Below are 12,203 nucleotides of genomic sequence, written 5' to 3'. Positions count from 1 at the left end.
CAGGTAGTGTATCCGTAGAGTTTTCTTGGTAAAAGTATGGAAATGATTTACCATTGCATCCTTCTGCACAGTAAATTTGAGTCTCTGCTCTCGACTCTCTCCCATGCTGCTGCTGCCCAAAACAGGTGAGTTTTGACTTGTAGAAGACTGCCTTCCACTTGCTAGCCACTGCCCAAGCTAGGAATGGAATGGGTATGACTCTGCTTGACTCTCCCTCCTGTAGCCAAGGCTGGTAGAGTACTGGAAACTCTCCAGGTGTGATCATGAGAGGGTTCCAAAAGGATATCCACCTTTTTAAGCAGTATCTCTATAAGATATGGAGCTGAGAGTGGCCCATTTCCAATGGGGGATGAAAAGATTGATACTCCATGAAAGGATCTAAAATGTCTGCCCTCTAGACCAGCTTCCAGCTCTGAAAAATGAGGGCTGTAATTCTTGACCCTCTATTTCTTTCAGGATGGTAAAGGGGAGGCTAGAGAATTAATATCTATGAAGGAATTTGGAATTCTGTGAACTGGTAAGCTATGTGCTATTGTAAAACTGAATTTTCTGGATTAATTTGAAGATGAAACAATCAAGTTTGCTATCAAGTGGCACACTCCAATCCTTCCTACAAAGGAAGCCCAGATCTGGCCCACTCCTTGATTTAAAAGTGGGATTTCTAACACCAGAAGCACACTGACCCCCCACTTCTTTTTGGAGGGTCTCAGCTTCATGATAGAACTGAGCTTGTCTGGATCGTCTCAGGAAGGCTGCTTTGGGCCTTTGCTTTGAAGGAAAAATTTCAGGGTTTTTCAACCATCCAGTCCCTAGCCTCATCTCCAAATGGCCCCATGAATTATCCCAGATGAGCAGAGCCCCCCTCCCTCCCCCACCCCCATGCACAGGCATAGTGCCTGAGACCCTTTGCTTGGTAAGAAAGGGAAGGAAGACAGGGGAGCAGAAACCTCTCCCAGGGAAAAGGGCCTAAATCTAAAGGAACAATCATCATGAGTTTAACACTTTTATGCAGCCCTGTTTGCTCCCAGGAGAATAGGATTCATTTATTACTTCTGGGCAACAGGAGAATCTGGCCCAGTGTAATTATGCATTTGAAAAGTGTCTTTATTACTCAACATAATATATTCCTCACTCTATTTTCCATGATAGTATGCGATCTGGCAAACTGTTGACTAGAATCATCAAATAATTTTTAAAAATCATTCTAGTTGTTGTTTTGAGCATTCTTCCTCCCCAAACGTTTTTACCCGAACTACTAACAAGAAGTAAAATAGACTGATGTGAGCTCATTTCATTTATCTGCTCCTATTCAACCTCTGGAAGAACTTCTGACAAACAATAAATTGGATTAAAAAGTGCATAGCAAGCAGAAGGAGGATAAGCAGCAGGAAGTAGTGTGGCCTGGGTATCAGATGACCTGGGTTCTAATCCCGGCTCTACTACTTGTCTGCTGTGTGACTCTGGGCAAGTCACTTAGCTTCTCTGTTCCCCAGTTACCTCATCTGTAAAGTGGGGATTAAGATTGAGAGCCCCATATGGGACACGGACTTTGTCCAACCTGATTAGCTTGTATCTAACCCAGTGCTTAATACGGGGCCTGGAGCTTAACAAATACAATTAAAAAAAATAGTAAGGACCCTGGAAAAATCCACATACTGCAAAAGCAGCTCCTAAATATTAGAGAATATGTAATAATCGAGTGTTTTGGTCTTGTATAGTGAGATCCAGGGCTACTAGGTTCAGAAAAGTCTTAACAATCAATCAATCAATCGTTATGTACTGAGTGTTTTCTCTGTGCAGAGCTCTATATTACACACTTGGAAGGCTACAGAATAACAGAGTTGGTCGACCTGTTCCCTGCCCTCAACAAGTTTACAATCTAAAGGAACACTAATAATCCTTCATTCCAAGTAATTACTCATTCCATAGTCTCATCTTCTTCTGGTTTTTGGTCTGGGGGGTGTGGGTGGGGGGTTGAGGCCAGGATTTACTGCTAATTATAACACTCTGCCTCACTTCAACTTAGTTTGCCTCTGTAAGATTTCATGGGTACTCACTGACTTGGTAAATATAGCATATTATATTGTGCTATTCCCCCTAATGAGGCTGGTCTCATCACACTTGTTTCAGATGAACATAAGGCTGTGTGATTCTGAAGATTCATTCCAAGGTGCAAAACCTAACAGTTCTCCCTTCTACCACATGTCCTTCTGTTCTTAGTTGCCAGGATCCTTATGCAATTAATTCCACTGAATCACCATTTCCAAATGTAATATAACTGCATCAGAGATAACAAAAGCTACCCAGTACAAAAATAACTACCAAGGAAGGTTGTTATTGCTGTTGTTATTTTTCTAAAACTTGTACCACAGAAACACAGCAAGAAAAAGCAAGATTATCACACCTTGAGCTTTAAAATGAAATTTTGAGAAGGTAAATAAGAATTTTTCCCCCAAAGGCCTGTATTGTTCTTGTAGATTAAAAATAAAACAAGCACTAAAGGACTTATGTGTGGTGACTCAGACCAAAAAAAGGCTACAAATTTTAATAATCCATTGCAAGACATAAGATGTCTGCACAGGAAGAGTTTGCTGGCCTAAAACAAACCTAAAGGAAACCCGTGGGTGCTGAAAAACTCTACTCTACCTAGGTCTTCCCTTAAAGAATCCATGTTCTTCTGGATTCTCAAGGGATGCAGCTTTATTTACAAAAGCAAAGTATTGAAACATTTCAATAAACGTATTATACAACAGATTTGTCTGTCGTCCTCTGCCAGATGATTACCAAAGCCAGAAATACTTCGATCATTTTAAAAATGAACATTACAGTTTCTTCTTTGAGCTAGTTTCATCCTGGCTACCTCAGGTACTCTGAACCATCATACCCATGCTACCTGGGCCAATTTGTTTCTCTCCAGGAATGTTAATCAGCAGGCAGAGTCATAAAGTCTTCCAAAGTGAGAATCTCTTCAGTCAACTTTACTCTACTTGGTAATGAAGTGTCATTTGCCACATGTTCCATCTGTTTTAGATGTTAGGGTGGAATAGTATTACACTGCCCCTTTTATAGGGTGGTGATACTAAAGCATGCTTCGCCAAGATTATTTTTCCCCTTTAAGTGTATTCTCATTCATTCTGTAAGCATTCACTATTCAAATGGCAATATTTATTTATACTGATATCTGTTTCTCCTAGATTGTGACCTCGTTGTGGGCAGGGAATGTGTCTACCAACTCTGTTGTACTCTCCTAAGTGCTTAGTACAGTGCTCTGCAGATGGTAAGCTCTCAGTAAATATAATTGATTGATTGATACTGATTGACCCCTCACTGGGTGGAGAGCCCTGTACAGGGCATTATGGTGGGCTACAAAGAAAAGACTAGGCACAATCCCTGACCACAAGGAATTTACAAGATATGTGGCAAGATAGACAATTCTACAAATGAACATAAAAACAGAACAGAAAAATGTACAAAAGCATGTAAAGAAATAATTAACAGAGATGACTTCTCCAGACTAGGAGTCCTTGTGCCTCAAGTTTCATTCCTATCACTTTTTAACCAAAATCATTTAACTGTTCCTCATCTTCTTTTCTCCATTTGTAAAAATGGGGATGTACCTGCCTATTCCTACTTTCCTGGGATGTGGTGTGACAGGATAATACGCAGGTAAGTACTATGAGCTCTTTGTAAGAAAAGTATAAGGAAATTCAAAGCAGAGTCACTATGCATTTTATCTTAGTCCCATGTGCCTAGTTCCAGTACTTACTGCAGCGCTTTATAGTCTCCTTTAGAGTCTCTTGAGGGTAGTCAGTCATGCGTCCTTCTTCTCCAATTACTCCCAGCTCTTCATGTTCTCTTCCTTCCTCTCTCCCTTTTCCTCTCTTTTCTTGTCTCCCTCTCTCTCACTCACTTTCTTGCTCTTTCAGCAGGCGTTGGAGTGTTCCAGTCTTGTGGAAAACGTAGGATACTGAGATCTGCACTATTCCTGACTCATCTTCATCAGGTACTGTTCCCCAGTCCATTGTTCAGATTTAACATATTTTCTCTTTAAATCTGATATTGGCAGCAATTTGCACGAGAGCAACCTGGACAGGGGTCAGGCAATTAACCACTTACCCATGTGGATATTGACTCATATTATTATAGAGCAACTCTTTTTCTATCCAATCTTCTTTCTCCACAAGATCACAGGCATGAAATAAACTAGCCATGAAACTAAGCAATGGTCCAGGATCTAAAAGAAATCAGGGCAAGCATAGAATAAATGAGGTAGAGAACCAGCTGGAAATCACATTGTGAGTCTATGGGAAATGTAGTTTCCTAGGTATCTAAGGCTACTGGTGCAGCTGATGCTTAGGTGGTTTAGCCTTGCTGGAGGATAGTAGGGAAATTAATAAGACTAAAAAAAGGAGAGAGAACGTTTAAATGTGGGTGAAGAAAATGCAACTTTTGCAGGACAGTGGAATTTTCATGAGCTTAATTATATTTTAAATTAGAAGATTGAAATAAATTTTTGCTTCATTTCTCCTTCCATTTCTGGTCTTTTTACTCAAAAATACTTGCTCTTGGGTGAATTGTTCTCACTTCACACTTCTCTGGCTTAATTACCGGTCTTACCCCCAGACATGATTTTAACCATTGTGGTTTTTTACCCTCTTTAGTGTTTGCATATTCCCTTCTTACCACGAGAATTAAAATTCAAAGCAGAGTTCTAATGTTCTAAAATGCAACCATGCAAAGTTCCCTGTAGGTATAAAGTGAAAATGTGATGAAGATGTGAAAATCACTGAGGCTGCTGACTATCTTCTCATATGCAACTGAGCATTGTCATAAGCATATTCCAGAAGGATGTATTTGGTTTTCACATCAACCCCATAGAAATCCCATAGCCCCATGGTCTAGTGGCAAGAACATGGGTTTGGGAGTCAGAGGTCGTGGGTTCTAATCCTGGATCCACCACTTGTCTGCTGTGTGACCTTGGGCAAGTCACTTAACTTCTCTGTGCCTCAGTTTTCTCATCTGGAAAATGGGGATTGAGACTATGAGGCCCTTTTGGGACAGGGACTGTGTCCAACCTGATTGCATTGTATCTACCCCAGCACCTAGAACAGTGTTTGGCACATAGTAAGCGCTTAGCAAACACCATAATAATCATTATTGTTATTATCATTATTAAATCAATTCATCTTGAAATGATTGCCTCTTGGATTTTCACCTTTGGGTCTTTGCTGAGGAAATAACCCCATCCCCCACTTTCTGCTCCAACACCCATAACCTAGCCTTCCCCAGTTCCTGGCTCTTGGCTTTTGTCTCCCCAGTCCCTGGAACCCAACTTTGCTCCTGTTTCCCTGATCCTCCCAACACATTCAATTTTTTTAACTTATTTTTGAACAACTCCAGTGCTACATGGTTCCATTGGAGATCTTGGCACTGTGACCTCCACCACTCCTGCTGCTTCCTCCACTTTCTGGGCCTGTAAACCTGGGAGCCTGGGGCAGACGAGGGTATGATAGGAGGAGGCCAAGCAGCAGGGGAGAAGGTCTGAACAACTCCATAAAACCCCTCTTCCACCACCGTGAACCTTATCCCCAGCTGCCGCTGACACCTCCTCCACCCCCTCCTTCTTGTCCTTCACCCCCATGACTCCCACCACTCCAATCAAGTAGTGATTCATTAATGTAGTTTTGATGGCTTCTGAACAAGACGTAACTCTGCGGTCACCATATTCAGATTTACGCAGTCTGGAGGTTTATGCATTCCACAGTGCCTTCCCCTTTTCGCACGTTAGTTTAACAGTATTTTTGAGGACTCACTGGACATTTAGTGTCACATTTATTATAGGTAGTTGCCAGGGAAAAATAAAATATGGACCCTGCCTTCAAGTAATAATTTAAGGGTTGAGAACCACGTAAATACGTTTGAGCAGGTGTAAAGTATACGTGCCAGGGATAGTACTTGAATGATCCAAAGAATAAAAACTGGAACATACAAACATACTTCATAAATCAAGTGCCCTAAGCACTCACTGGTGTTCAGCTGGGTCACAATCTAGCATACTGAGCTGATTGATAAAATTTCAACAACCCTTTCCAATATATCTGGAGGACTTTAACTGTGCAATGCCACATAATATATTAGTCTGGAAGTAATCAGAATTGGAATCAGAAGATTATAAATGTTATCTCAATAAGTGACTAGTCCCTAGTCTAATTTTATAGAACGGTTTAATTCTTCGAAGAGTACAGTACCTTTATATGCTACTTATTTCACTGATACCTTTTGACTTTGAGTTCCACAGCTTTAATGATGAGTTGGATTTAAAGTATTTGGGTGTGGTTTTGTGAGTTTTTTTTAATCTTTTAAAAAAATCTGTTCCTCTTCTGGTTTAACTGAGTCAAGGACTTATCACAACAAACATGAGGTTGTGTTTTCCGTGTTAAGGCACATGTGTGTTTATATAAATAGTGGTGATGTTTCCAGGACTCCTGGCTGTTTAGGTGGTATATTAATGATGTGAGAATTGACACTTGTCACATAAAAAAGGTGTGTTCTAACAGCGAGGATAGATCAAAAACAATAGCCCACAGTTGCAATTTTATACCCAAGACCTCTCTCTCTGATATCTTGAGATATTTATGATACCTCCTCCCACCATAAGTGACAGCTGACTAAAATTAGAGGCCTTTACATGGAAGCAATTTGCCTATTGGGGAGATCTGAGCTTCCTCAATGATTAGCAACATATTACCCACCTTATTTCACTGACAATATGCAAATATTAATCAACTATATATCTTGAGCACTATATCTGCCCACATTTAGTATGTGCAGAGCACTAAACTAATCACTTGGAAGAGTATAGTATGACAGAGTTGGTAAACATATTCCCTGCCCACAACGAGTTTAGAATCTGTTGGTTAGGTGATCCCCTTTTGGAATGATTTTAAATGGCATTGTTGTGTTCTTGTCTGACTTTACATGGTGCAGGTGAATTTTTGAGAGGATTTTCAGTGAGATATCCATTTTTATCTGAATCTGCATGGGGCCAATATACAACTTGCATCAAATCCAAGTTTGAGGGAATGCAGTATGAGGTAATAAGTCTAGACCCGGCTCCAAGAGCCCAGCTAGGAGCCCATAGTCACATATCTGCGGACTGACCGTCTGCATTTGGGGTTTTCCAGGCTCCAATCCTGTTCCCACTCCACTGGAAGCCTGTGGAACACTGAAGCACTCCCCAGAATTTAGGTAAACTGGCAGAATGGGAGAGGGAAGGAACACAGAGTCCAAGGACTTCCAGAGAGCAACTCTTTGTAGGCAAACTTCTGGGCCAATACTGGCCAAAAATCTATGCCTACATAGGTTAGAGTCAAACAGGTTTCAGATAATCTGGAAAAACTATTACAAAAATAATTAGATGCAAATCCTCCATTCACTGGATTGAAAATGTGCCTTGGAGGTGCTTTGCTTTGTTCCTTTCAAACAAGCTTTGGTTTTGTTCTGGGCAATATCAACCATTTAGTCATTGAACAAACAGTTGGACAAATACCCTTTTGTCTGTGTTCGGGATGTATTCAGCATGAGAGAATTTGCCACAACAAGTGCACCACTGGATATAGCTTTTACTGAAGTCAAATTAAGGTAATCAGTTTTGTTCTGAAGAAAGTGGACAATAATCTGTAAAATTTGTCCTATGACTCACAAGTGCTCTCTTCCTATAAATATCTCCCTATTAATGTACTGTGTCCCTATTCATTTCCAGCCAGACTATCGTGAAACGGCTAAAAGGTATTGGTAATTTACAGATACAAAATGACAAGGAATACTGTATACCTTGAACTCACTTCTTCAATAAAGAAAGCAAATGCAAGTTTTACCCAAGCCATTCTAGTTCTCCAGAATGTCAGGAGAGTCGTCCCCTGAGCCCAGAATAAGGCTCACTCATCCTCTCCTTTCCTATCTGAGGTTCCTTTTGGAGCATTTAGAAGGTCATATCTCCTCCAAGAGGCCTTCCGCAATTAAGCCCTCTTGTCCCTCTCCCTTCTAAGTCATCTAGGCACTTGGCTCTGTGCCCTTCAAGCATTTGATATTCACCCCACCCCCAACCCCACAGCATTTATGTACATATCTTTAAATTATAGATTATAAATTATTTATTTACTCATGTTAATGTCTGTCTCCCCACCTAGACGGGAACATTTCTGCTACTTTTGTTGTATTGTACTCTCCCAAGCACTTAGTACAGTGTTCTGCACATAGTAAGCATGCAGTAAATACCATGGATTGATGAACTGATTGGGTGAGAGAAGGGGATATCGAAACCTTGAGTGATTCTTGGGTTGTCAGAAAGGACCCTTGTGATAACAATACGAAAATATATGACTGGGAATTATAATGTAATAATAATACTAGTGGCACTTGTTAAGTATTTACTATGTGCCAAGTACTGTTCTAAATCCCGGGGCAGATATTATGTAAATCAGGTTGGACATGGTCCCTGTCCCACATAAGATTCACAAAGTAATAAGGCATAGGATTTAATCCCAATTTTCCAGATGAGGTAATTGAGGCATAGAGAAGTTAAGTGCCTTCCCCCAGGTCATACAACAGACACGTGGAAGAGCCAGGATTAGAAACTTGGCCCTGTCTTTCAGGCCTTCTGTCTCCCAGGCCCATGCTCTTGTCGCTAGACCATGCTGCCCGTAATTATCAGCCAGAAATCCCTGCTGGATCAGAAATAATATTACAGTTTAACAGTTCATGATTTATGAACTAAAGCCAAAATTTTCACAATTCATGCTGCCATCATTTTTATCTATCATTTCACCAAAGGTATATTTACCAAGTAAGGCCAATATCCTGTCTGAACTTATATTCGTATTTAGTGTAAATTCAAAAAAGTGGCATGACTACACCATTAAGAAGATTTAATACTTTAAACCAAATTAAAATAAGAACTGAAATAAAATAAACCAGAGTCCGGGACCTGTTTTCACCCTGTGAACATCCAGAAGTTAGACCAATACCTATGAACTGGAACAGAAATGTTCTAAGAGGAAGCATTGCCAATATTTTGCTGGGTCACCGCAGGCAAGTTATTTAACCTTTTTGTGCATCAATTTCCCCAAGTATAAAATCAGGATAATTATATCTACTTCTTGGGAATGTGGACAGAAGAAATGAAGTGTTTGAAAAAGCACTCCACAAGTCGCAGCATAAATGAAAATCCTTGGGAAACAGTAACATTCTCATAAACATCAGCTTGGGAATAGAATGAACAGGGAATCTTCAAGGAGAAACTGCTGAATGTGTCGCAGTGTGTAGAGAAGGTCACTCAGAATAGATTATGAAATGGACACTGGAATGATCACTTTCTTTCTGCTTTTTCTGAAAGTCTTCAAACCATTCTTAAGAAATACTCTAGATCAACTGATTATGAATTCCCCTATGTTTATGGCTAAATCACTTTCCAACTCTCACCTTTAACTTCAGCTCCCAAAATGGCAAAAGCATCATCTGACTCCTGGCTAGTAAAGTAAGTTGGAAGCCTTGTTTGCCAAGCTCAGACTTCTGAGGAGGAGCTGAAGTGGCACCCTGTGCTGCTGCTGCACATTCCAGAAATTACTTACAAAAATGACTAAGACTTCAGAAATGGTATAATAAAATGGTTAAATAATTAACAAATTATCAAAGGAAAGATAAATAGCACAAGGGTGGTTATTTTAGGGAGCATCTAAAGGACCTTGCTTTCCAGTTGCCTATTCTAAACAGCAATTCTGTTGAGTCAGAAATTATTACAGATTTCTCACAAGGCACTTGTTCTATTAAACAGCTACTCTGCTTCCCCTACAGCCCATTCCTCATTCTTACCTCTTGCTTTTAACTGGATGCTGTCCCCTGCTATCTCCTATGAACAAAAAGGGCTGTAGATACGACAGCTCCTGCATCTTGATTGCAGTGGTGATTCACAGTCTCTTCTCCGAAACATGAATAATCATCTTTCTCACAACAATTAGCCTGGCCCATAATTTCAGTAGAGATATAATCTTAGTCTCTATAACATAATTAGTCCTTGCAAAAGTTTACACTTTGCCTTAACTATACTGAAATGTCCTAATCAGTTATAAAATCGATTCTGTAGTAATCAAAAAGATTTTGAGATTAGGCAACTTTCAGGTTTACTTCTCTGGTTTTGTACTACCAAAAGTCACTCTACTTAAGTTTATGTCATGCTCCAGTTTTTAAATTTAACAATTGTAATTTTTTTGGCTTTTTCCCCAAATGTCATAAAATATTTTCTCCAAATGTCATAAATTGTCTTAAGTAGCCAAACAGAGATATGTTTGAGCCCAGAATACATGTTGATCCCTGGTGCCTGAGGAAAAGGGAGGGCTGGAACAGCCAGGTTTCCACTACATTCTGGAGCTGCCTACTCAGATAGGGAGCAGCAGCCCCCTGGTGTCACGTGACACTTCCCCAGCCAGTGTGGTTTGGGAATGCTGGACTCTGCCATATTGAATTTACTGCACGATGGCACCCCCAAGTTTGACACAGATGAACAAGGAGCACTCACGATCCCTGTTCCCATAAACTTTGAGGAAGGTGAGATAGAATTGATAGACTCCCAGAAAACTCCTCCTGGGATTAGTGATCCTCATAATGAAAAATATTGAAAAGAACTGTTCCAGAGAAATGGAGATTCTTCAATTTGACTGGACAGTAAGATCTTTCAGAATATGTGAATGAAAAGTCTCCATGAAATAAATTAATGCCAGAAAAAAATGTAGCAGTAGATCTTTTTAATTCCAAAAATAGAAATATGCCAATATGATTCATTCCATGCAGCCCAAAATTCAGAGACTTTTCATCTTATTGGTTACTAAATATACAGAGAATCTGTTCTTTCTTTCTTTCCCTCTTGACACTCAAAGGTGTGACTTGCCCAGGCGTTATATCTGTAATTTAGTAAACTAAAAGCTACAAGCATATTTAATAGGCAATGAAATCATTTGGCTTTCTATCCATTAATGTTATAGACAATATAATGTGTATGTTAATATTTTCCATTCCAATGCCCTTGCCTGTTGAATCATTCAGAGCACTCTTCAGTTTCCAATTACAGTGCTTCTAATTTAAACTTTGTTTATTTTCAGTAGGAAAGAAACATATTTAGCGCACATCAGTTGGAAACCTCTCTGGCTACTTATTACCAAATATAAAACCCCAAGAGAAATAAAATTGCAACTTCCCGAAAGGTACAGGAAGTTTTCATCCTATCCCAAATAAATTGCCCAGGGTTTTCCATATGAGGAAAGAGTTAACAGTCTCTCAGCCAACAGCCGGCAATCAACAGGTTGGGTAGAACAGAAAAATACCTTCATCTGGCATTTAAAGTTTAGCAAGCTGTCAAAAAACCTGACTAAAAAACTCCTATTTCAGGGGTGTTAAGATGCTGGGTATGTTCTGAAGGAAAGCTTCCATCATGCCTGTTTGATCTAATCACTCAGTAGCAACAGGCACGACTTGATTTATATCCCTCTTATGTTGTGTTGAATTTCCTCAAACCTCTATCTACATAAAGAAATGACAAAACACTCGCTCACCTTTAGGTGGCCAGTCCACAGGCAGGTGGGGGAATCCTTTTCTCCACGGAATCCTGGTGAATCAAAAGAAGCAGCATCCTGAGTCTTACTCCCATTTCTTGCTTGCTGGCTGTTTCTTTTCCTTTTTTCCTTTTTTTTTTAAACAAAACTGATCATTGAATGGGTTTTGTTGTTGTTGTTTGGAGTGCAGGGTGGTGGGAAGAGGAAAGAGGGAAGCGGGGGAAGATTTTCAGCCTACACTGGTGTGGGAAGAGGCTTAATGGCCGTTGCTGGTAATACGGTTTGCCTGCTACAACGTCTGCACTACTGCAGCTCTGTGTGGGCGTAAGCAATGACACGGCTGGGTTTCAAACCATTACACTGAACATTTGCAAACAGATAAAAAAAACAAAACCATCAGGTACAAATGAAAGGTTCTTTTTTCCTTTCATCTGTTCATTTACCTCCCCTTGATTTATGATAAGGGATCATTTTTTTCCTGAGGCCAGCAAAACCCCATGCCCTTCTCCTACATTTAAATCTCTTCTTGGGCCTTTAAAATGGGTCTGGTTTCCAGACTATGCCACACCCTCAGCAGTTCTATCTGAGGAATATTTCAAC

General features: G+C 40.1%; 1 protein-coding gene and 1 non-coding gene across 2 annotated transcripts in view; both read right to left on the bottom strand.

Moving 5' to 3' along the window:
• The window catches only part of ZNF831 (zinc finger protein 831), a 59,534-nt gene extending 47,746 nt beyond the window's left edge, over nucleotides 1-11,788 (bottom strand). The window contains exon 1 of the mRNA XM_029071155.1: nucleotides 11,604-11,788. The gene's annotated coding sequence lies outside the window, so the exon portion shown is untranslated. The remainder of the gene's footprint in view (nucleotides 1-11,603) is intronic.
• LOC114814123 lies at nucleotides 136-273 on the bottom strand. The gene has a single exon (XR_003761860.1). It is a non-coding gene; the product is annotated as a small nucleolar RNA SNORA7 (small nucleolar RNA).
• Nucleotides 11,789-12,203: the final 415 nt, after the last annotated feature.

Source organism: Ornithorhynchus anatinus, chromosome 8 (assembly GCF_004115215.2).
Source record: "Ornithorhynchus anatinus isolate Pmale09 chromosome 8, mOrnAna1.pri.v4, whole genome shotgun sequence".
Classification (NCBI taxonomy): domain Eukaryota; kingdom Metazoa; phylum Chordata; class Mammalia; order Monotremata; family Ornithorhynchidae; genus Ornithorhynchus; species Ornithorhynchus anatinus.
This window is presented reverse-complemented; position numbering and strand designations above follow the sequence as displayed.